Below are 26,130 nucleotides of genomic sequence, written 5' to 3'. Positions count from 1 at the left end.
CCGGATAAAGATTTCCTGATACGAGGATACATTATAGAGGAGGAAGATAGGGATCCAAAAGAGGCAATGCAAAGGCCGCGTTGGGTAGCGTAGAGTCTTAGAGGAAATTCGAAATTTGCTGAGGTAGTCGAGACCTAATGCCGAAGCAGGGGTGTGAGAACGAAAGGGAAGAAAGTCGAAGTTCCAAAGGCAAATCGATCAGCTAGAAGGAGTAACACAATCTCCACCAGCTGTGATGCAGAGCAACACAGTGATTGTGCAGAAACTACATAGAGGCAGCTAGGGGCTAGCCATTCAGTGGTTGGATCAGTATTGGATCTCCAGTGATAGTGTGAGTTATATCTCACTCATCTCTCTGTCAGTCAGATTCTCTGTATTGGATAGCCAGTAAGGCATCCAAAGATTGTATTCAGAAACTACTGCATAATAATACAAACCCTTAGCTGTTGCACCGGTTTTCCCACATTGTGTTTTTCCGGGACATTTGTACAAAAACAACGACGTCAATTGTGTGTTGTGTATTTCTTCTTGCTCAGTTCTTGTTTCCTCATATTATTTAATTAGTGGAGGATCCAATATATTGGTTTCAATATTTATCGTAGAACACAATAAATAATTTGTTCAGTTATTTAACAAATAGAAGAAACTTAATCAGTTGATGTAGTAGAAATTTGGGTCTCCAAATTATAGAACATAAAACAAATGCAGAAGACAAGCCAAGAGAAGAGGACACTAGATTTGGCGGATGTTAGGGAAAAACACCAATGTGGGGAAAACCCTTTGATCAAATCTTCCTATTATTATTCAATAGTTCAGCAGAGAGAGTACAAAAGTCAAATAGACTAGCCCAATACAAAGTCAAATCAGCCCTGTCAAATTCTGTAGTCAACTACTGTGAAACTTCAACCGTAACTAGAAAGTCAACTTTAGCCAAAACAACAGTAAAACACCTCCTTTGATGCTCAGTCAAAGGAAGTCAAATTCAGCCCCTTGTAGTGGTCAAAGTCAACCCAAAACAGTCACAAAAACTTTGGTCAAACTTGGTGAACCAAAGGTCGGCTCTACGGTCAATGCAAGTCAAACAACTCCAAAATCCTCGATTTCTATGCTAGTCAATGCGGCATAAAGAAACCAAAATTTTTCCCTCAAAACCGCAATCAAAATAGGTCAAAATCTCCTTGGTCAGCGCTAGTCAACACTAGTCCAGAAGCCTGAAATTCAGACTATAATTTTCTACCCAGAAAATTGTCCTCCTTGACACGTGTGAGAGAGAGAAAGAGGTTGCCCAAGCTGTACAAACTAATCTGATGAAGAGAGAGAGGAGAATGTGTGAGTGATGGATGTCCAAATGAGGTGTAAGGTCTCTTCTATTTATACACTTCGTTGTGGGTGAAGAGACACATCCATTGGGCTTCTTGAGCCTACATTAAGCTGAGGCCGATTGGAACAATTTGTACCTTTTCCAAATGAGATGATCTTATATCAATCTTGGACCTCTCGACAAGAGGAATCCAGTGCAATCATCATGTCCATCAAATGAGTTTTCCCAAGGTGGAATTTGGCCCTAGTTGCCAATTTTAACACTCACTCTCAACTAGGGAGAATTCCACCTCCCAATCCATTTGTCATCATCATGTCATCCTGTCGTCATGTACCATCTTTGTCATCTCTACTGAACCATGAAGTAATAATGAAGAAGAATTGATCGGGAGTGAGTCACAAGACCTTACCACTCTCCAATGACAAAAGTCAGTCTAGAGGTAGAACCTCAAATGATCCCAGATCAAGTTGCTGAACACCATGCATCCTAGTCATAGGGAGTGCGACAGTACACGATACGTCTATCAGTAGTGCTATTGTCCCTAACCACTTTTCCCAACTCATTGGCCGGATGAGAGGTACTTCCCATGAGTCCCAGACTCCATGGGTAGGATGTATGATGGGGCATCAGCAAGAGAAGGTGAGCTACTCATCCTGCTCATATGCCATAGGAGAAGGTGAACCACTCATCCTATGCATATGTCAATCATAGGGGAAAGTGAACCACTCACCCTACATACATGTGTCCCCAATCATAGGGGAAGGTGAACCACTCACCCTGTACATAGCGTACCACTAGGGGAATGTGAACCACTCACCGTATGGTCACTCATAGCTCCAAGAAGTACCCCAAGCTCCTAGAGCTCAGTGTCCAACTCATGCGGGACCTTCATAGGAGGGTCTTTCCACGACTCCAAGTCTCTCACAGAAACCTAAGAATTTGACCTTCCCTAAGGGCTTCGTGAGAATGTCTGCGATTTGCTCATCCATCCTCATGTGATGGAGCCTTATTTCTCATCGTTGTACCATATCCCGGATAAAGTGGTACCTGATATCAATGTGCTTGGAGCGGTCATGGAACATGGCATTCTCTGAAAGGAGAATCCCACTTTAGTTGTTACAGAAGATCATGTTGGTATCCAGCACGTGCTCAAACAAAACAACTTCCTCAACCAAACAACTTCACAACAGTCCATACTAGCAGCAATGTATTTGGCCTCGGCGGTGCTTAAAGCAATCGATTTTTGCTTCCTTCTCATCCAAGATATTGAAGCAGACCCCAAAGAGAAGCAACACCCAAACGTGCTCTTATGATCCACCGCACTTCCAGCCCAATCAGCATCAGTATATCCATGTAGCCTCAAATTCCCGGCAGTGTATTTCAAACCATAGTTGATTGTGCCACAGAGATATATCAAGAGATTCTTGGCAGCAATCCAATGTATGTGATGAGGCTCGACCATAAATTGACTCAATGTATTCAAAACAAAGCATATGTCTGGATGGGAGTTTACCAAGAATATCAGGACACCCTCAATTTGTTGTTACTCGAAAGGATTTGCCAATGCAGACCCAACAACACTTCCACATAGCTTCTTGAAATTGAGTTCCATCGGAGTAGACACAGACTTGCATTCCACCATCCCACCTCTCTTGAGTAGCTTCACAATGTATTTTCCTTGAGAAAGGAAAATTTCACCTGCCTTTTGCCAGACCTCCAAGACTAAGAAGTAGTGCATCAAACCTAGGTCCTTCATCTCGAAGTCGAAATTCAACTCCCTCTTGCATTGATAAATGAGAGGGTTTACACCTGTCAGAGAAAGATCATCCACATAAAGAACTAGAATTAGAGGCATGTCCTTTTTAACCTTGAAGTATAGGTTCGAGTGAGCTTCACTCTTTGTAAAACCTAGCTTCATAAGATAGCTATCAATCCTCTCATACCAAGCCCTAGGGACTTGCTTCAACCCATAGAAGGCTTTCTTCAACCTGCATACATGTGTCTTTTGGTCTTGAACTTCGAACCCCTCAGGTTTCTCTACATAGACTTCCTCCTTAAGCGAGCCATGCAAGAAAGTAGGTTTGACATCCATTTGGTGTAGGTTCCATCCTTGAGAGGCAACAAGACCAATGATGGGTTAGAAAGTGGTGTATTGGGCAATCGGTGCAAATATCTCGTCCCAATCCACTCGTTCCTTTTGAGAGAAGCCTCAAGCAACGAACCTGGCCTTGAAAATTTTAGCACTCCCATCAGCTCCATGTTTGATTTTGTAAAGCCATTTTGAAGTGACCACTGACTTGTCTTGGGTCTAGGAACCACATCCCAAACATCATTCTTCATGATCGATTCATATTGCTCATTCATCGCATCCTTCCAAACTTGGTGCTTCACGACTTCCTCAAACGTACATGGCTTAGATTGAACAATGGTACTCATAGCAGCTAAGTACTCTTGGTACCTGTTCGGCTTCTTGCTTTCACGAAATGTCCGCCTTGGTGCAACATGTCTTCCAACATCTTCAAGAGTATCTTTGAACCACAAAGGTCTTTTCCTTGAGGTAGAGGGCTCACTAGGAGGTGGATCAATGGGATCCATTGGGCATCGGATCATCTGTCAGAGATTCATCTTTTTTTCCTGCATCATCATCATTGTCCTCCCTAGGGATAAGAAGGTCTCTGACTTTCCCAAGGGAAGAATCTTCATCGAAGGTGACATCATGTCTTATTTCCACTTCTCTTTGACCAGGCACATCTATTCTATATGCCTTTGAAGTTTCACTGTAGCCCACAAAATTTCCTTTCTTCCCAAATGCATCTAGCTTGTTTCTTTTCTCTTTTGGCACATGAAAATATATGGAACAACCAAAAATTCTAAAATGAGAAACATCAAGTTTCTTACCGGTGAAAACTTCTTTGGGTGTCTTGAAGTCCAATGCTTGATGCGGGCACCTATTTTGAACATATACAACAGTGTTGGCAGCTTCTCCCCATAAGAACTTCGGTAGGCCTTGGTCATGAAGCATAGCACAGGTAGCTTCTATGATTGTTCGATTCTTCCTTTTGGCAACTCCATTTTGCTCAGGAGTATATGCAGTAGTGGTCTCCCTCTTAATGCTAGCTTCTCTACAATAGTCATTGAATTCATTTGACTCATATTTGGTTCCATTATCGGTCCTCAATATTTTGATCTTCTTCCCTGTTTGATTCTCAACCAAAGCTTTGAAAGAGCAGAACCATTTGAACACTTCGTCCTTCTTCAAGAAATAGATCCATGTTTTACAAGAGAATTCATACACAAAAATTGCATAGTACAAGCATTCTCCTAAAGATGTTACAGGTAGCATATCTGATAGATCAAAATAGACCAATTGAAGAATATCAGTAGTTTGACTTTCACTTGAAGGGAATGGTCCCCTTGTATGTTTTCCAACTGCACAACCTTGACAAATTCCTTCATGATCTATGTTGAATTCGAGCATACCTATTACCATCTTCCTTACATCAGATAAGGCTTTCTAATGAAGGTGAGCAAATCTTCGGTGCCATAATTCAGATTGAAGAGATGTATCACAAGTCATAACTCTCAAAGGACTTCCTCCAACCTGATAGAGACCTTCAACCCTAAATCCAAGTATAAATGCATCTTTCGGGTTTTTCATGTCCCTTCCCAAAATAATTTGTAATAGGCTTTGTCTCTACACAATTTTGCCAAGGAAAAGGACCCAAGAAGTTTTGACTTAGGGACTTAAGAGAAAATATGGCCAGATTAGTTTGCTAGTGGAAGGTGGGGGCCACCCACGTGGGAATGCATACTAGGCAATTCGAATTGCTTGGAGGGAATTTGTATAGTTGTTGGAGGGGCCCACATGAGGCAAAGGAAGGCCCACGAAGTCATAAGGAGGAGGATCCTCTCACTTGGTGATTCATTCACTCTTGCATATCGAATTTTACTTGACTGTTTGCTCGAGCTGCTTAGCCGAGTCAACTGGTTGTTCAACCACGAATCTCTCAAGCGGGAGATTCAACCTTACCTTCGGGGGACTACGAGTGCCACCCTAGGAAGGCAATTCCATAGCATCTTGAGGAGCTCTGGGAGGTATTCACAGCACATCCATTCAGCCATCACCAGGAAGTGCGTATTTCTGGCCAGCAGGTAGAGAACACGCAGTAGAGGGAGGAGCTTCATTGGGCCAGCCATTAGCCGGGGAAATCAAGGAATTCGAAGGACATCATTGGGTCAGCATTCAGGTGGAGTTTTGAAGCAAGGGAGTGTAGTAAACAGGCAGTTCGAATTCCAGTCTTGGAGGATAGCATAGAGGGCCAGTCCAGGGAACACGTGGGTCTTGAGGGAAAGAGCTACAACCTAGAATCATAGTTCACAAGAAAGGAGATTCATAGGAGAGTTCAGCCCAGTGATTTGGTGTAGTTTTTAGGAGGTTTTCCAGCTTCATTCCAGTAGGCCGAGTTTTGCAGTTGCAGTTGAGGTTGGGCTCCTTGGGGGTCGAATTTCAGAAGTTTGAACCAGGCCAAACCCTTCCTGGGTTTTGGTGGGTTTTGGCTAAGGAGCAAGGAGCTGAAATCTTATAATTTTCTGAGCACGGGAAGCAGTGATTCCAGCCCTTCGATTCCAACAAACATTGCAATTCCTGGGCAACGCAAATCAGTTTTGGTGTTGCAGTTGGGCAGCCTTTAGATCAACATTTTCTCACCTGCGTTTTGTCACTATCCTTAGAGACAAACCTAGGTGCACCATTCTATTTTATCATTGTATTTTCCCTTAAAATTAATAAAATGGCTCAACAGTTCTCTATTTCCAACGTTTTCATGGGTGCTTGATGTGTATTTCGTTTTTCTGATTGTTGGATTGTGTGCTTTCTTTGTTTATCACTTAATTTCCTGCTTAGGAACATTACAGTGGTATCAGAGCCTAGGTCTTGGCTCAACTGTGGGGATTTTCTCCTATGAGAGAAGGGGACCAACAGAACATTACATATAGGAGGTGTAATGACCCATCATTAATATAGAGAGCACGAGAATATTAGCATGCATACGATGCATGCATATGATAGCTACATATGCATGTATCGCATGCACTGCACTAGTAGCTATATTTTAAAAATTGCTTAAAATATTAAATATCCTGACACTCCTTCATATAGAAAAGTCGCATTCGGCCATTAGCTCATATTACTTAATACCTCATGATTAATGAGCGATTACCAATGATATTAAGTTTAAAAGTGTAAAGTAAATGGGTTATAAAGAAAATAAATGTAAAGAATTATTTAAATTCTTAAAAATCTGGTTATATAATTATCTATTTTGAGCAATTTTTAAATAAAGTATGTGAATGATTTAATAAAGAGATAAATTAAATCAAATAAAGCCCCTATGTATGAACTTAGGACTTTTAATTTAAACATATAAAAATCTTAATAAAAGTGAAATGGCACATATCAAATATCCTTAAGAAAAGATACGAATCTGCATGTTGAGAGGTGTCGTTGAGGAGGGAAGCGGTGGGCTCATAGGTGGAGAGAGCAACCACCGCTAATAATGGGTACATAAGAAGAGGCCGAGAGGGAAGAAGGGGGTCCGTGTTCTTGGCCTGAGAGGCTATTTGCTGTGAGTAGGAAAACTGATTCGGGTGCTGTTGAGAGGAGGAAGGAGGAATTTATACATACTGGTTATGAATTGGAACTATTGATCCTTGCTTGTTCTGGAAGTTTCTGGGCACGGGGGAAAGGTATGCATCGGTTGAGAAGCATACTGGATCGAGTATCTAGGTATATTCGGTTTGGCTGGGTGGTTTTTGGTCATTCGGTAATGAGAGCGCTGGAGCAGTTCTGAAGCACCCTCACCGTAACAGCCATAGCAGGCCAGGTAAGTACTTCATCAAATCAACAATACCATTTCAAACAGTTCAGTAATTTTTACAGTTTCAAAGTTCAGTAATCTTTACAGGTTTACAGTTTAGTTAATGACTCTTTAATTTAGCACAGTCATTACATATGGTATCAGAGCTTCGTTCAAACCCTGCGACCTCACAGTCCCTACGCTTGTGTAAATTTTGTGGTTAAAATCTGCTGGGTAAAATTGGCCGTTGTGAAGCTTGATTTTGTGAAATTTCTAACCTATTTGGTACTGGTATTGCTCCCGTGATGCAATTTCAAACCCCTGCCCTTGTGACCAGGGAAATTTTATTAAATAAGCATAAAGGTTTAGTAATCGAAGCCTCTCGAAGGCTAAACATGCTGTAAAATGCAGAGCTTTGAGGAATTTATGAAACGCAGGCAGAAGGAATTGCAGCGTAGTGTGGTTCTTTGACAGTTACTGTGCTTTATTTGAAGAAAATTAGTATTATTTTGAAGTTTTATAAACCTAGGGTCCGGAAAATGGCCGCAGAGGAAGTTTGCTGCAACGCAAAGTTCTGGATTTATATTCTCATAATTCTGCTGCTGGTTCTTTTCGCGGGTATGATGTCCGGCTTGACTCTCGGTCTCATGTCGCTCAGCTTGATGGATTTGGAGGTTCTGTCCAAATCGGGAACACCGGAGGATCGCAAGCACGCCGGTGTGTATTCGATTGCCTGTTCTTGGATTAAGACGGATTTGGGTGATTTTTCCCGTTTTTTTTTATGGTGGTTTAATTGTTTGTTATTGTGTGGGAATCATCAAAACCTAGAAATAGCCATATCCGTATTCCCGTGGCAGCTCTCTCTATCATCTGCGGAGGTTGTGCACAATCTTTTGCCCACACCATTCGAACGACTTCCCTCTTATAATCGTAATACCAAATACGCAGATTCCATTTCGGCCCCGGATTCGAATCTTACCCGAAACACACAGGCTGTGTAAATTAGTTAGTTACTCAGCTTTAACGACGAGTCCAGACGTTTGGCCCCTGGCCGACACATTCCGAGGTTTCCAAGGCATTTTCGTCACAACATTGGAGCTGTTCGAATTCTTCTATCACAATTCAAAACTATCGAATTTAGTCAACAATTCAGCGGGCATTTCAGTTTGATATTCGGCGAACATCAAGATAGCAAGATCGATGAATTATTTTTATTCAGATGCATTTTTAAGAAAACGATGCCCGTTTGTACGAGAAAAGCCGACAGGGCTGCAGAAGGTGTCATTGTCTCAGCAGAGATCGGGGTAGTGAAATCGTATTGAAAAGTATGATATTCATAGTTCAATGCCATTATTGAAATTATTACAGGAAACATCCTTAAATCAAGCCAGGGCCACAAGTCCTCAGTTAGGGTTTCAAGTCACAATCTGAAATTTGCCACCGGCCAAATTGGAGAAGCAACTGTAAGAGATTGTGTAGCATGCGGTTTGCCAATGCTCCGGTGGAACCATTTAAACTCGAGGATTGTACCAAGGCGCACAATTTTCATATTACAGTCGGTTGAATGTGGAAACACAGTGTCCGTAATTTTAAATAGAGTCAAAATTTGACGACGTAGTTGTTATATTGATTATTTGGTCTTTCCGGGGTGCGTATATCACAGTTTGGACTAACATTTCGAAGGGACAGTGTGAAAGAACCGTTATCAGATTGCCCTATTTCTAGGGTTTTAAGCCGATGTCAGAAAGTCTCAGCCAACGCGAGGAAGAGAGTCACCTTTCCATGAGTGTTACTAAAAGTATGCTGCCCGGAAGTTCTCTACAGGGTGTGAAGTCCTTTGTCTGGCTTCAAACAGTCGATGGGTCTATTCAAGAGGTGGAACAAGAAGTTGCAATGTTATGCCCTTGGATTTGCCGTGAAATATTACAAAAGGGATTAGGTTCTTCAAAAAAAAAATTTCGCAATCGTTCTTCCGCCACAACTTAACTCAAGTATTTTGAAGTTGATCTTAGAATACTGTCGTTTTCATCAAGTTCCAGGTCGCTCTAACAAGGAACGAAAAATATTTGATGAAAGGTTTATTCGTCTAGATACAAAGAGGTTATGCGAGCTGACTTCAGCCGCTGATAGCCTTCAGATGAAACCTTTAGTTGATTTGACAAGTCGGGCTCTTGCTAGGATGATTGAAGGGAAAACACCTGAGGAGATTCGAGAAACATTTCATCTGCCAGATGATCTCACAGAGGAGGAGAAGCTGGAACCTTTGAAAAATACCACAGATGATCCTCGAATTAGACTCTTAAATCGACTATATGCAAGAAAACGGAAAGAGCTGAAAGAAAGAGCAAAATTGAAGAATGTTGAAGCAGAGGTAGGGCATGCTGATGACCGATCAGTCGAAGACTTGCTGACTTTTGTAAATGGAGGTGATGGAGATTTGAAAGGAAGCAGAGGAGGGAAATGCAAGAAGAAAAAGAACAGAAAGAAGAGAGAGCATGCAAAAGAAAACACATTAGGAAGTTCAAATGGGAACCATGTGGAGTCCATTTCCGAAGCAAATGATTCTCATGAGAATGGGGAGATACAGGGCAATATCTGCACACCTAATATTAACAAGATTTCTAGAGTTCAAGAAGTTGCTGATGACAAATTTTCAGGCGACTTCGATGATGATGAAATGGACCCAATACTGAGGGAAAAACTTGATAGGGAGGTTGAGGATTTTGCGAGGAGGTTGAATTCAGATTGGCCTGACAGAATGCAGGAGATTCTTGCTTCTGGTCAGGAGCCGAAGACAATTGGTCCAGTTTCTCTTGTGTATGATTCTTCCTTGAAGAGATTTACAAAGCAGGTTTGAGGAAGTCAAATTCGTTTTTGCTCTGAAATTCTGAAGCCTTTCAGGGTAAGTTTCAGAAAGATTGTGACACTCGTTATTTCTAATCAAATAGTCTTTAAGTAGTTATGATTTAAATGAGCTACCATATAATTTTGTTTTCTGTTAGTATATGGTTTCTCTGTATTGGGGCTAAATGAAATACTGTAAAGGCAATTTTTTCTGTTGTAACTTTGTAGTGATGCTTCATCATTTGCTTAAGTTTGTTTTTTCATGTTGCTGTATAAAGCTTTAGTTTTCATTCGAGGTTTGCTTATCTAGTCAGGTTTTGGTAGCATAAGTTACGTCTTTTGACTTCTTGCCAAACATCATAATGGTTACTTTTTGAGTTGCTTTGTGAGTATAACTCTATAAATTTCTTGGGCTGTTCTCCAGCATTTAGGGCTGCTATTGCAGTTAGAATATTATTTTGATATACAGATTTTAGTTTGTTTCTGCATTTGTTATTAACATTACTGGTATTGTTTAGGAAGGTGAGAATGTTGTGCTTTTATCAAAACATGTTCTGCTTGTGTGGATATTGTCTTTTCAGTATAAATGTGCTGTATAATTTGTTTTTCCACTGCATTGGTTTACTTCTTCATGTATAGATTTTCCATTTCATAATTTAAACAGTATTCTTCTATGTGTGCCATTTTATACAAATATGTGATACTTGGTTGGCTTTTGGCTGTTGTCTGAAATTTTGAACTTTGAATGGTGTTCCTGTTCCAGTAGGGTAAGACCAATCTTTCCTGGTTTTGATAGAATAATTAGGATCAAGGCTCAACATTTGCTTGCATTGTAACCTTAGTATATGATACTCTGCTTGAAGCAGAAACTTAATCTTCTAGTTGAAATAGTACCATCTAGGGCTCTGGCTTTGTTGTCTTCAGCATGTGAGGCTTAAAGTTGCCGTTTGGATGTTCATATTCCGACCATTGTTAATAAATGATAAGATGAAGTACTATGTGTCTAGTCACAGTAATTATTTTGCTAAATGAGCAGATTTTCTCCTGATCTAAATGATCCTTCCAATCAACTTGTTCAAATCTTATCCTCATTTGGAGTTCCTGTTCTCATCATACATGAAGCAAGGAATGATAATAAGAATCATAGCATGCATTTAAAATTGTCAGCAATCCATGCAAAATAATTAACATGTCCCCGATTCTATGAAAATGGGTCCTCTGGAGTCTGAATAATTAACGTCTATGACAGAACTAAAATGAATCTTCTATGTGTGAGGCTTCTGTCAGGAATGCTGTTCAATATACTCTGTGTCCAAAGCATTTAGTTTCATATCTAAATATGGAAACTGTACCATACAAGAGCACTTGTTTGAGAGAATGTGAAACCTTCATTTGAGTGACAAAAATGATTTGTACTTTGTATATGACATCTGAATTGGCTGTCATTTGTTGTGATTTGGTAGGTCGTCTGTTGAAGTTTTATGCTGCCTCTTGTTGCATTTCTGGTTTTCTTTCATGGCTTGTGCCTTTCGTGTTTGTCTAGGAAGATTTCTCATCTTACTGTCACTATTATTATTGTTTGCATTCCTACAGTCAAACTGTTACAGGTAAGTTACCAGGATACATCATACAGATATGGAGCCTGATATAGTTTCATATTCAGATACAACAATTTTCTTAAAAAAAGAAAAAAAAAATATATTTTTAGATACAATACATTTGAATGTGAGATATATAATGTTAAAACACATAACAGAGATATATGGAAAACAAATACCATGAAGCAAATCCAAGATTTTGTAGATACTGCTACAAGGCTAGAACTTTAGCGTAAGGAAATGCTATTAAAGATCTTTTCTACCCTTCGGAGATTTAATGTGCTTACTCGTAGTTGTGTTTGAAAGGATAATGTCCTCTTCCTATAAATTCTAGACTTGCTTCACATCAGTTTGAAAGTGTCATCGGTATATTTAAGGCAGCAAATATTCTGACTATTTGACTTCCATGAAACATTTATTTCAGGGATACTTATCCCCTAAATGGTTTAGACTTTAGAGTACCATAGCAAGCTCTTTTATTTTATTTTATTTTTTGTTTTTTTTTCAAAAAGCAAATTCCTCTGAAAGCATTTTAGTTTGAAGCTTACAGACATCTTTATATAAATTATATAAGATCTGGATTGCATTGGATAACTATTTAGTAAGATGGTATGCCCCTCATGGTTTTGAACCATTATCTGTTGTTGTTTATAGTCTAATCTAGCCTTTCTCTGGTCTTCTAACCTTAATGTTTGGGTCTATCAGCTACCTTAGTGTGTATCTCTAAATTGATAAGGTGACTATTACTCTGTCCCTTCCGGTTCCTAGGGATAATTGTAGTTTTGATTTCTACCAGAATTCTGCAGTTACCTCTGTGAATTGCTTATACCTGGAACCCTTTTGCTTTTAAATATATGGTTATGCCGCTTAGCTTTTATCTAAAAATCTGTTGAAAATTAGATTCATCCTCTATCAAGCGGAAATGTCCTTGAAAATTAGACATGTTCTTTACCTATTTTATTTTGGATCATTTTGAAAACATTTAGGGTGAATGTAACTTTGATTTAAGTTTGTCAACATTTTCATTTCCCTGATATTTATACGAGTTTCCTAAGTCCTTACAGTCCCTGGGTGATGTAAGCACCTACATGATATTTGCAACATTGTATGATATACTTAAAATTATTCAAAAAGACATAGATTTAAAGCAGATGCTACTTGAAGCTGTGAATTCCTTCATGATATGATATGGACTCCTTGATGCTGTGATTTCCTTGAGGATATGGACTTCCTGATGATGATAATATGGATGAGATTAACTCCTTGAAGAGTTGAACAAAAGGAGTTGACATATTCTCTAGAGATAAGTACTTTCTTGAATATTTTGATGTTATTCTCTTGTATTTGTATACTTTGCTTGGATGGATTCGTTTTTATTATTATTTATGCTCCTATAACAAACAATGGGTAATGATGTTTATATTCTTACAATCTTCTAGATGTTCATTTTAAATGTTTAGTCATCCTCCTTTATAATTACTAGGGGACTCACTCCTCTGTACCTGTCATCAGCGTAGATATTTCTCTTTGACTTCTCGACATAGGAGATATATTTGAGTTTGTATAAATTATTCTATGAGACCTTTCTTCAAGTTTGTATGAAAACTTCTGTAGGTGTTTTCTTAATAGTTTTTACTTCAGAAAATATATATATAGTGGACAAATAACATTCAAATGAGACCTCTAAAGAGTCACATATAATATCTTCCTTACTCAAAAATTACCCCAAGTGACTGTGTACCTGTTAATTGGTTTCTGAACTAATCAAATTCTTTTTGCATTTTAGCCCTTATTTCTTGCTCCTTATTGATGATCGCATTTTTATCTACTAATTCATCCTTGAAATCCCTTATCTCATTATCCGTTATAGAAAGCATCTTTTTGAGATTTTCAATTTCTTGATATTAAATGCTTAGACGTGACAAAGTCTCTGCTAACTTCTCTGATGGATCCCCCTCTGTAGTCGTTGCTTCAGTAGTGATTGCTGCACATATATGCTCACTCTTCTCTTTTACTTAACTTTGGATCCTGTTTTCATATCTGGTTATTTTGGTCGATAATCAGGGATAGCAATTGTTGTTTCTCTTTCTGTACTGTCTCTGGTGTTTGAACATGTTCTAGAGCTGATATTTTGAGTTTTCTCCTGAGCACTTGAATATCTGTAACTCTTGGTCTAATCAAGGCTTGTATTGAAGAGGAATCATTTGGATTTGCACCCAATTTGATTACAATCTGCTCCAAATTATCTATTCTCATCTGTTTTGTTTTTCGTGGAAATTTTCTTCTTGTTTCAGCTAGTTGGTCCTTTGGTTAACATATTTTCTAATTTTAAAGCATTAGTAGCTGTATTAGCTAAGCTTTTGCGTAACATTCAGACCTAATTTAGCAAATAGATAAGTGATGAATACAACCTGAGCAAAGGTTCCATGAGCATAAATTCAACCCATAGGGCCAAGGTATTGAAAGAGTACTACTATTTAAACATAGAGCAATGTTCGGTGTATTATTGTTAAAGGAAATGTTCAGTTCAAAATATGTTCCCCAAACGTGTTGCATACCATACTTGAGCTAGGTATTTCAATCAATTTATATATAAAAGAACACAACAAGTAACAGTATTGTTAAAAGAAGGAATTGAGATTTGTCTTTGCTAATGACTATCCATATGATGCATTTTGTTACCAAGTAAGACAATAACCCAGTTAGTTGTTACTGGAGCAAACACATTTCAGATCAATGAAAGTTTGGAACATAACGATATGTGCTCGTAAGATCAAATATCAAGTGTCAGTTAGCAATTTAAAGTCATGAGTCTTATGCACAAACAATACACGAAAGAATGATTATATTGTGAAGTATGAAAGCTAATGACATGAATAGATTATGGCAAGGTATGTTATACTTTAGATAACATGTATGAAATATACATAAGCTATGTGTTTTGAAAATATTAATGCACATGTTATAAATGCATGGACAAGTGTTTATGATTGCAGATAAAATCTCATTACCGAAATGACCACGTGATGACAGAAACTTCAGAACAATTAAGGCTCAAAGAGATTCCATGATAGGGTATTAACCCGGATTCTACTGGGAGGGGTGGAGGTGTTGCCCACCGTCTATCCTTCGAACCCTGGAGTCATGGGAGGACTGTGCGAGTCACGCTCCCCTAGACGTGTGATGATGACTGCCAGATGCCTATTAGGGATCAGGTCGGTATAGCCAACGCTGTCACCCTTGGAGTTTATGAATGGTAAGGTCAGTATAACTGACACCATGGCATACTCCAGTAGAGGACGGATAGGATGGGAGCGGAAGAGATTAGGAAGGATAGGATGATGTAGTGATAGCCTGGGGGGGGGCCTGATGAAGTAAAACATGATCATTAAAGTTATAGACCTAAAAGTATTCAAAACGCCAATTTTATAGCGGCCTCACATTAAGTAAGAGTTTAACCTCAATACACAATCCGATCAAGAATGTACTAATCACTATTATAAGTATTGAACTCTAACTTCGGGACGAAGTTTTCTGAAGGAGGGGTGTATGTAATGACCCATCATTAATATAGAGAGCACGAGAATATTAGCATGCATGCATATGATAGCTACATATGCATGTATCGCATGCACTGCACTAGTAGTTATATTTTAAAAATTGCTTAAAATATTAAATATCCTGACACTCCTTCATATAGAAAAGTCGCATTCGGCCATTAGCTCATATTACTTAATACCTCATGATTAATGAGCGATTACCAATGATATTAAGTTTAAAAGTGTAAAGTAAATGGGTTATAAAGAAAATAAATGTAAAGAATTATTTAAATTCTTAAAAATCTGGTTATATAATTATCTATTTTGAGCAATTTTTAAATAAAGTATGTGAATGATTTAATAAAGAGATAAATTAAATCAAATAAAGCCCCTATGTATGAACTTAGGACCTTTAATTTAAACATATAAAAATCTTAATAAAAGTGAAATGGCACATATCAAATATCCTTAAGAAAAGATACGAATCTGCATGTTGAGAGGTGTCGTTGAGGAGGGAAGCGGTGGGCTCATAGGTGGAGAGAGCAACCACCGCTAATAATCGGTACATAAGAAGAGGCCGAGAGGGAAGAAGGGGGTCCGTGTTCTTGGCCTGAGAGGCTATTTGCTGTGAGTAGGAAAACTGATTCGGGTGCTGTTGAGAGGAGGAAGGAGAAATTTATACATACTGGTTATGAATTGGAACTATTGATCCTTGCTTGTTCTGGAAGTTTCTGGGCACGGGGGAACGGTATGCATCGGTTGAGAAGCATACTGGATCGAGTATCTAGGTATATTCGGTTTGGCTGGGTGGTTTTTGGTCATTCGGTAATGAGAGCGCTGGAGCAGTTCTGAAGCACCCTCACCGCAACAGCCGTAGCAGGCCAGGTAAGTACTTCATCAAATCAACAATACCATTTCAAACAGTTCAGTAATTTTTACAGTTTCACAGTTCAGTAATCTTTACAGGTTTACAGTTTAGTTAATGACTCTTTAATTTAGCACAATCATTCCAGCTTCATTCCAATAGGCCAATTTTTGCAGTTGCAGTTGAGGTTGGGCTCCTTGGGGGTCGCATTTCAGAAGTTTGAACCAGGCCAAACCCTTACTGGGTTTTGGTGGGTTTTGGCTAAGGAGCAAGGAGCTGAAATCTTATAATTTTCTGAGCACGGGAAGCAGTGATTCCATCCCTTCGATTCCAACAAACATTGCAATTCCTGGGCAACGCAAATCAGTTTTGGTGTTGCAGTTGGGCAGCCTTTAGATCAACATTTTCTCACCTGCGTTTTGTCACTATCCTTAGAGACAAACCTAGGTGCACCATTCTATTTTATCATTGTATTTTCCCTTAAAATTAATAAAATGGCTCAACAGTTCTCTATTTCCAACGTTTTCATGGGTGCTTGATGTGTATTTCATTTTTCTGATTGTTGGATTGTTTGCTTTCTTTGTTTATCACTTAATTTCCTGTTTAGGAACATTACAGTGGTATCAGAGCCTAGGTCTTGGCTCAACTGTGGGGATTTTCTCCTATGAGAGAAGGGGACCAACAGAACATTACATATAGGAGGCAAAGGTACCGGAGCAGAGAAAGAGAGCTAGAAATCACTACAGACACGGAGGACAGGGGGAAGGCAGTGGTATCAAAGGAAGATATGGTAGAGCCCAAGAGCAGGGAGGAGATGGCTTTTGACCGCATTTTGAAGGCTTTGAATGATTTATCAAAGGGGCAGAAAGAGATGCTAGAGGAGATAAAAATGCAGAACTGGGAGAGAACCACCCCAAGGGGATTCTTATTTGGGGAAAATTCTGGAGCCTCTCAGCAATTCGATCACCCTTCACGGGTAGCACAACCTCATCAGCCAGTGAGCCAACTCATTGAGATATTTAGGCAACAGATCCTCAATAGAAGGCAACTGACTTTGCTCTTCAGGATCTTCAATCATTGATGGTTCATACAATCTCAAGTTTTCTGCATTAACAAATGAATAGATCTGCATATCCATCAAATTAGCTGTCCCAAGGTGGAATTTGGCCCTAGTTTCCAATTTTAACAATAAAAATGTCACTTCCCAATTTAGATGTTCATTTGAAGGTGCAACTTAGTAAAGAGTGCATGAGTAGTTTTCAATGCTAAATTGCCTACTATGGGGGTGTTCCATCCAAAGAGTGCTCCATCATTTATGCAAGCCAACCACCTTCCCAAAATAGGAAGGGTAGTCACTGAGTCAGGGTGTTCTCTCAACAAACTATTGAAGGATGAATTTCAAGCAAACCAATTCAAAGGTTGTTATAAATACCTCCTCAAATAATGTGCCAAGTGGTTATGCTAGCAATAATAATTGTTTCAAAGGTTTTATGTTGCGCACTCTCTCTTAGAAAACAACATAAATGAACTTTCCTCTAGTAGTCACCTCTCCTAGATATTATAAACATAGATCACTCTTATATTGAATGTTTTGATTGGGTTAACCTTTAAACAACATGCTTGCGCCTTTATTATGTTTCAAACACTAGCTAGAGATGACAATTTGCAAGTTGGAAAGCAAAGCAATGAGAGATTTAAGTGTTGGCTGGAAAAGACAATGTGAGAGGTGGTCAAGGCACCTCAACTAATTCCTCCTAAGTGTAGGTGAAAATGTAGGCACTATGAAATCTCCACGGTTGCAATAAACTAGAATTTAATCTTTTATCTACTGGAGATTATTTGAAATCTAAATCATTAATTTCGCAAATGACTATTAAATCACTATTGCAATCTTCATAAATAAAATACATTGCAGAAGATAAAATAAGGAACTAATAAAATAATGCACACACACATAAAAATATGACATTGTTATTTTTAGACAAATGTCCTTGGAAAAACCCCAAAGGTAAAACTAGTGCAGCAGATGAGGGTTTTATTATTATCTTCAACAAATAGAGAATTACAACTACTTTCCTTTCTGGCAAAGCTCCGACAATTTTATCTCACTGGAAAATATCTGGGAAAACCCTTTTCCCTCCAGCAAATCGATCTGGCTTTCTTTAGGATACTCACACTTCCGCCCTAAAATATGCACTGCAACCTCTGATAAATTCGCACAGCCTTAGGAACCCTTCCTTGCAAGTCGATCTCCCTCCCTTTTCCTCCTGGAGAAATTTTCTCTTCCTTCTGGCACTTGTTCTGGCAACAAGAAACGAAATGTTTCTCCTGCAACTCACACTAGGGAAACTAGCTACTCGCACTAGCTAAATCGACCTCCTATGCTAGAAACCTCGGCCTCCTATCTTGACTCTAGATCATTGGAAAACCTCCTGAGAATTTCTCCAAAAATTCTCACTTCTGAAACCCCGCCATTGATGCTTCCCTATCTTCAACTGTTCCCTTATTGAATCACTGCAATTGGGCAATAGAAATGCTCTGTGAATAATTATGTCTTCTCCAAACCCTTCAACTTGCAAACCCTTCAAATTGCTCTTATAATCTCCCATTGGAGTCTCAACGGTCATGATCACATCTCAATCAATGGCCAATATCATCTTGACTCTGTCCTTTTTTTTGAAGTCTTTAGAGAAAAATCGAACTTCCTCAATTAATTCACTTTAATTAATGAATTTTCCTAAGGTAAACTTAGGAAATATTTAATTATTGGCTAATTAATTTAATTGAGGTGTCTCCATATCTTTTCTCGTGAAACCTTTTCTAGGTTTTGGAGATCTTGTGTTCCTTAGCCTCTTAGACACCATAGAGACTAGAACACCTACCTGTTGCTACCCCGAGCAAAAATTAATAGGCACCCGAAACAAGTCTTGCTCCCTCTTTGAGTGCATCTCTGTTGTTGCTCAATGTGAAATTTCCATGAACTGCAACAACTAGAAATTTATCTCCTAACTTATGTTGTTTATCTGTGTTATGTAAGTTTATTAACGGCGAATAACGATAAACTCACCCTACAATTTTTCACAAATAAAAACACTGTGGAAATAAAATACTAGAACTAAGAAAATAATGCACACACAATAATTTTGACACCGTCATTTTGGACAATAGTCCATGGAAAACCCCCAAAGGGAAAACTAGTGCAGAAAATGAGGGTTTTATTATTATTCAGCAATTTGAGAAATTATAATTGGTTGTCGTAGAATGGAAAACCTCTGGCAATACTGATCTCCATTGACTAAATGAACTTGAGACTCACTCTCTCCCTCTACAATTGGATTTGGCCTCTCCCAACCAATTCACACTTCCTTAGCCTATTCGCATTGCCTGACTAGAATGTGCACTACTGGTCTTGGGAAATTCGTACATCCTCTAGGAAATCGTCCCTGCAAGTAAAATTGACTCAAACAACTGCTAGAACCACTCACTCTACCTGGGAAATAATTCCCACAACTGGCAACTAAAATGTGGTCTCTTCCACAACTCGCATTGGATAAATTGGCTAACTTGAACTGCTAAATCAACCTCTTTCTCTGGGAATTCCACCTAGAGACGACTTAATTAAAATAATTAATCATTTTTAATGTTTCCTAAGTCTAAACTTAGGAAATATGATTAATTAAAGGGAATTAATTAAGTCATGGTTTGAATGTTCTAGAAACTCACACGGATCTACAGGGAAATAATCTGGGCCGTCGATTATGTTTTAATCATGGTCATTGGTGCTCCAACAGAAGATTATAAGAAGAAGTTGATGGGTAGATGGAGAACACACCAGTGCTGTTAATCAGTTGCCCAGACAGATCGATTTTCTCAGTGGCTAAAGTTTAGTAGAGGAGATAGAGCCAGAGGGTGAGTTGCAGGGGGGAGAGAGAGGGTATCAGCAGTGGTCCGAGAAGTGCAGGACAAATTCAGCAAGAGACAACATGAGGAGAGACGTAGTTCACTAGAGCACTGCGTAGTCACTGCACAGAGGGTGACGCAGAGACACCAGTGTATGGGCAGAGGGTCCATCTCAAGGTCAGGAAGTCGCTATGGAGGGTGAGAAATTTGATACTAAATTTCTCTCAGTATTTTTCCTCTTTTCTATTGTCTGAATTCTTTTACTTTTATCACTGCTAAAGAATTAATAAAGAAACCCTCATCTGTTGCACCGGTTTTCCCACATTGGGTTTTTCCGGGGGACAATTGTCCAAAAATAACTATGTCAATATCTTTATGTGTGCTATAATTTCTCTAATTTTCCAACATTTATTTCCCACAGTATTTGTTTTGTGAAGGCTGCAGTGTATATGTTTCAATATTAGCCATAGGAAACTGCAAATAGTTTGTTTAATTAATTTAACAAATAGAAGAAATATTATCAGTTGTTGCAGTAGATTTCCGAGTTTTGGAATTTTCACGCCTTCCTCGCATCAAAATTGATTTTATTTGCAAGGGTTTCTACTTAGAATTTTTGTAAATAATTTTTGAATTGTTTCTCAATTTTTTTCTCTTGCAAATCTGACTTGGGTTCCAATTTTTGGAGATCAGATATACATATTTTGGACTCAAGGTTTTATTTATGTTTATTTGGGCTAGTCGCTGACCTCTTGGCTCATTTTTGGCCTAGCCACAAGGCCTTTAGGGCCTCATTTTTCTTCAGATATTAAGTGACTAACCCTTGGTTGTTTGCAGAGAAATCGTTCACATTTTTGAAGGGTTTATCCATCGAGTTTTTGACTAGGAGCTAGTTGTTGGCATTATGATGCATGTGTTGTACTTGATGGCAACCCTCTCATAGAAGAATATCTCACTTATGTATAACTGGATGAATCTTCAGAAGAGATATCAGATGTGACTGATGGAGGACAGCTCAAAGGAATCAGATGATAATTCTAAGTGTGACAAGTTAGCTTTGCCATCAAGTCCAAAGGGGGAGATTGTTGGCATTATGAGATAAGTGTCGTCCTTGATGGCAAACCTCACTGATGACAAATCATAGTACAGAAGGTCAGCAGCAAGGAATTGATGATCAGACTATAAGAAGAAGAGAAAGTTCATACACGCAGGTTCGTTAAGCCCAAGTCGCGTGTACACGCAGGTTGGCTTCATCAAAAGCGCGTGTATGTGGAAAAGTACCTTTGGTCCATGGCGGTTAGTCCTTGGAAGTTGTGCCTATGGTTTCGGACCATTGTGTCTCGACGGGCGTGTCGATCCCTAGTTTTGAAGTTGATGGTATTGTGTTACTATGGTTTTGGCTCTTGGTATTGAACAAGGCCTAAGGCTATATAAGGAGAAGGAAATCATTAGGCAAGCGTATCTGAAATGTTTTGAATATCTGATGAAGCATTAGATCCAGTATGCAGGTTATGGGTTGATGATGCATTGCTTGATCTGAGCTAAGGAGAGATCTCATCAGTTGATGGAGAGCAAGATCTAAGGAGAGATCGGGATCAAATGGTTTGAAATGAACTATCTTTATGATGCTTATTCTAGATCTACATACTGACGCATGTATTGTTCTATAAGTATTATGAGTATGATTGATGTCTGGTACAGCTGCAAGTTATGAGAAATTATTTTTAGATCTGTACGCGGATTGTCTTTGGCGAAAGCGCGTATACACGCGGGTTTGATTCATCGAAGTAGCGTATACATTGTAAAGCTTGATACTTGAAGTTGCAGATGGGTCTGATGGTTATTACAGAGTTCTGTGTCTGCTCTGTGTTCTGGTGACGGTGTTGTTAACAGGGTTTCAGTGATTCAGAGTTTGATGATTGTTTTGAGCTTCAATGATAGTTATGGGTCCAGTATGAAAATTGGATGAAATGTGGCCTTTCAGATTATGTGTTGTGCTTCAGTGTATCCAGTCTGAAAATTGATGAAACGTGGTACCTGGAGGAGAGAAGATTGTAGGCAAGCACCTACGTACTAGTATCTAAGCTAGTACAAAAGCTAAGGGAGATCTTTGGAGCATTGTAGCAGGTAGCAGCCTGTGTACTAGTAAATGGATCGGCTAGTACAAAAGCAAAGGGGGTTGTAGCTCCCGTACTGGTATAAGACTGCACCAGTACAAATATTGTAAAAGTATTTTCTTATTAAGAAGAAGATTGAGATGACTTGCAGCAGGTGGTTTTCACCCACATTGGGTTTCCACCTTATATCTTTGTGTTCATGTGTGTGGCTTTTGTGTGATGATCTGTTCTGTTATACTGCACCTGTTTACTGTTAATATGGTTAATAATGTTCTGATGCATTTACTGAAGATAAGCTAACTGAATCATAAGATTTCTGGATATACGCTAGTTGCTTTAGACACAGCAGCGTGTACACGCGGGTTCACTTAACTGAAGTAGCGTATATGTTTTTGAGCATTGAAAAAGTTTTATTGATCTGATAATACTGATTCACCCCCCCCCCTCTCAGTATTATTTCCAACAATTGGTATCAGAGCAGGTCCTTTGGTAGAAGCTTGATCACTTGAAGGAGATCCGTGGAACAATGGGAAAGAAGCTTAAGAAGAAAGCTCATAAGAAGAAGAAGACATCTCAGAAGGACTATGACAGTGGGAGAGTCGATTGGGGATTAGGTATAAGAAGTTCCTCAGATTCAGAATCAGATTCAGAATCATTATCAGGTATGAATGATGTTCCTGCTATATTTCCTTGTGAAAGTGATGGAAGTGATAGTGAAACTACTGAACATGCTTTTATGGGTGAGCAAGAAAAGTATCAAATAGAGGCAGTATTTAGAAGGCTTACAGACAAAGTTAAAGATCAACAAGATCTATTGAACAAAAGGGAATGTGCTTTCAAAGAAGAAGTTACCAAACTAAAGGCCCAACTAGAAGAAGGAAACAAGGTAAGAAAGCTACTCAAGGACAAGGAAGACCAATGTCAAAAATTGCAGCATGAAGTGACATCATTAAGAAAAGAAGTCAACGAAAGAAGCACAACCATCAAGAAACTCAAAGATAGATCCAGCTACTATGAAAATCTTGAAGCTACGATCCTCTCACTAAAGGAAGATCTTGAAGAATCCAAGAAGCAGAATGAAGATCTACACCAAGCAATTGAAAAACAAGACAACGAAGTCATCAGCTTAAAATCACAGTTGGAATGTGCCTTCAGAGTTCGTCAAATTCAGCAGGATCTGTATGAAAAGCAAGAAAAGGAGATACTCAATCTAAGGCAACAAATGGAAAAAGGAAGAAAAGATGGAGAAGACATGAAGAAGCAATGTCTAGAAAAGGAGGAACAACTTCAAGTTGAGGTAAATATCTTGAAAGGTAAATTAGAAGAAAAGGATAAACTTTTGAGATTTCAAGATAGTACTAAAGCCTTGGATGATATTCTTAGTAGTCAAAGGTCTCCTGCAATCAAGACTGGTCTTGGTTTTCATGAATCTGTTGAAGGTGAATCTAGCTCACAAGGTGAGGCAAGGAACTCTAAAGAGAAAACTAAAATGATCAAAAGCGAGATGAAAGGTCAACCCCATCAACAATCAAGGAAAGAGACTCCTCAAAGAAAATCGTTTACTCCTCCTATGAATAATGTTGAATGTTATGTATGTCATAATCTTGGACATGTTGCAGCTAGATGTGGAAGAAGAAGGGTTCAAGACCATCATGTAGAAAGATCATCACATTCAAGGTACTTTAATGGATATTGTTTCTCTTGCAATATGTTTGGTCACAAAGCTGCTGATTGCTACAGGAGGAACATGAAACATGTTAGATGTTATGCATGTAACAAGCTTGGACATATAGCAAAGGAATGCAGGAACAAAGGATGGACATCACACCAAAAGGAGAAAACCTCATCACACTTGAAGATATGGAGGAAGAAGGAAGTACAGTCAGCACAATGTACTGAGACACAGCACAGCACAGACATATCAGACTCAGGGGGAGCTGAAAGTGTAAACCTTCAGTGTCCTGAATCCCATACGCAAGTTCCTTAAAGGGAAGTCGCGTATATACGCGAGTTAGACACTGCAAAGTCGCGTATATGTCAGTCTCAGGAAAAGCAGTGGGAACAGGCTCAGAAAAAGGGGATCTGATATGATTCAGTCCATTATTTGCTCTATTGGTTAATAGTTACAGTCGGCTGAGGATGTGTGAAAAATGTTTTGATACTTGTAAGATGTCTAGAAGTGTTTTGATCCTAACTTGATGATGATGATGATGTCTTGATGCTTACTGCTGATATATGCATGATCAGATCTAACAGATGGCACAGGTTGAGGGGGAGCATATGCCTTTACTATTTCATTGTTGGCATTATGGTTAATAATCCTTGGTGATGATTCTTATATGGCTAAATGATATATCTTGCTATGATGTGGTTGTGAGTTGTCTATGATAAACTCTCATATGATTCTTGAAGTTACATAGAAGATGTTCAGATCAGATTTATGGTTGATTCTTTGATGATGCATATATGGTGCTTACATGGTGATCTTCATAAGGACAAGGAGAAGTACAAAGCTTGAATACACATCTTCCTCACTTGATGATGAGTCACTTATATACTGCTGTTGTCATATACATAAAAATCATACAGTTATGATGCAGGCACTCTTGTGGATAAGGATTGTTGCTGTTGATGATATCAAGAAGTTTTGTCAAATGAGCTTGAGCTCAAGATACATAGTGCTGATACATGGATGACTACTCAAAGTTGCTTTGTTGGAGACATGGTGATGAGTTCTTATCTATATGATGATAGGTGATACTTACATATGTTGATTGATGCAGATGTTCCCAAGTAATGATACTTGGATCATGAAGATCTTGACGTTGATGTAATGGCTATGGTGGTTTCACATGTAATGTGAATGATTTCATGATGATGTTTAAAAGGAGGAGTTGACATCTATGTTCAGACATACCTTGCTGCAGGACATTTACAGGTTGTTGATATGAAAATGGTTGTACGCGAGTTTCATAAGGCCTATCCACGTATATACGCCTGTTTATGAAGAGACACTCGCGTATATGATAATTTGAAGGAAATCAGTGGGTCAAACTCAGAATGAGAAGATTCTGATATGGGTCTGACAGAGACCATCTGGCACAGGTTCAGGGGGAGCAGATAATCTTCCAATGATGCATTGTTGGCATTATCTTAAAGCTTTTGGTTCTAGTTCACATTTGTTGTTGGTTTCAAGTGGAACAAAGGCGAAAGGAGAACAGAAGGATCTCTTGGTTGCTGATCTGAATGGTGATTATCAGATGCTGCTGGTGACTTTCATAAGTCTTGGTCTAGTTCTTTCGTCTCTATGTCATATATCTCTTTTGTGGTATCTCTTTCATGGTGTCAAGGTCATGTAACGGCCTATTTTGGTTTCCCCACTATGCCTGGGATGATTGATGCAATGTGATTGGTTGTCATATGTAAACTTTTAATGTATCCCCACTTGGTTGGGTGGATGAGTCAATTTTTGTATATCCTCACTTAGTTGAGAGATGGATGAATGTATGAGTCTTTGGTGATAGGAAGGTCTTTTATGATGTATAGAGTCATGTTCTTCTTGAAGAACATCTTTTGCAGATCTTGCCTACAGTCAGGAAGAGCATGAACAGCACACTTCAGCAGTACAGAGACTTGGCATGTACTCAGGGGGAGCATTGACAGATTGGTACACGTTGGCATATACAAAGGGGGAGATCATTCAGAGATTTTAACAGATACTCAGGGGGAGTATGGACATCGAAATGTTCAGCAAAAGAAGAGAACATCTTGGTCCACCCTTTGCCCTTGATGTCAAAGGGGGAGAGTGATTTGATGTTGTTGCCATCAAGTCCAAAGGGGGAGATTGTTGGCATTATGATGCATGTGTTGTACTTGATGGCAACCCTCTCATAGAAGAATATCTCACTTATGTATAACTGGATGAATCTTCAGAAGAGATATCAGATGTGACTGATGGAGGACAGCTCAAAGGAATCAGATGATAATTCTAAGTGTGACAAGTTAGCTTTGCCATCAAGTCCAAAGGGGGAGATTGTTGGCATTATGAGATAAGTGTTGTCCTTGATGGCAAACCTCACTGATGACAAATCATA

The 26,130-nt window shown here is 39.0% G+C and overlaps 1 protein-coding gene and 1 pseudogene across 1 annotated transcript in view; one reads left to right on the top strand and one right to left on the bottom strand.

Annotated features, from left to right (window-relative positions):
• LOC149177446 (gamma-glutamyl peptidase 5-like) overlaps nucleotides 1–26,130 on the bottom strand; it is a 411,652-nt gene that overhangs the window by 166,359 nt on the left and 219,163 nt on the right. The gene's annotated exons all lie outside the window — the stretch shown is intronic.
• Nucleotides 8,914–10,177, top strand: LOC149177447 (SKP1-like protein 21 pseudogene; annotated as a pseudogene).

Source organism: Pinus tabuliformis, chromosome 4_1, assembly GCF_031772625.1.
Source record: "Pinus tabuliformis cultivar Carrire ecotype Pingquan chromosome 4_1, CPIR1, whole genome shotgun sequence".
Lineage (NCBI taxonomy): Eukaryota > Viridiplantae > Streptophyta > Pinopsida > Pinales > Pinaceae > Pinus > Pinus tabuliformis.
Note: the sequence above shows the minus strand (reverse complement) of the source record. Positions and strands in the feature narration are given on the sequence as shown.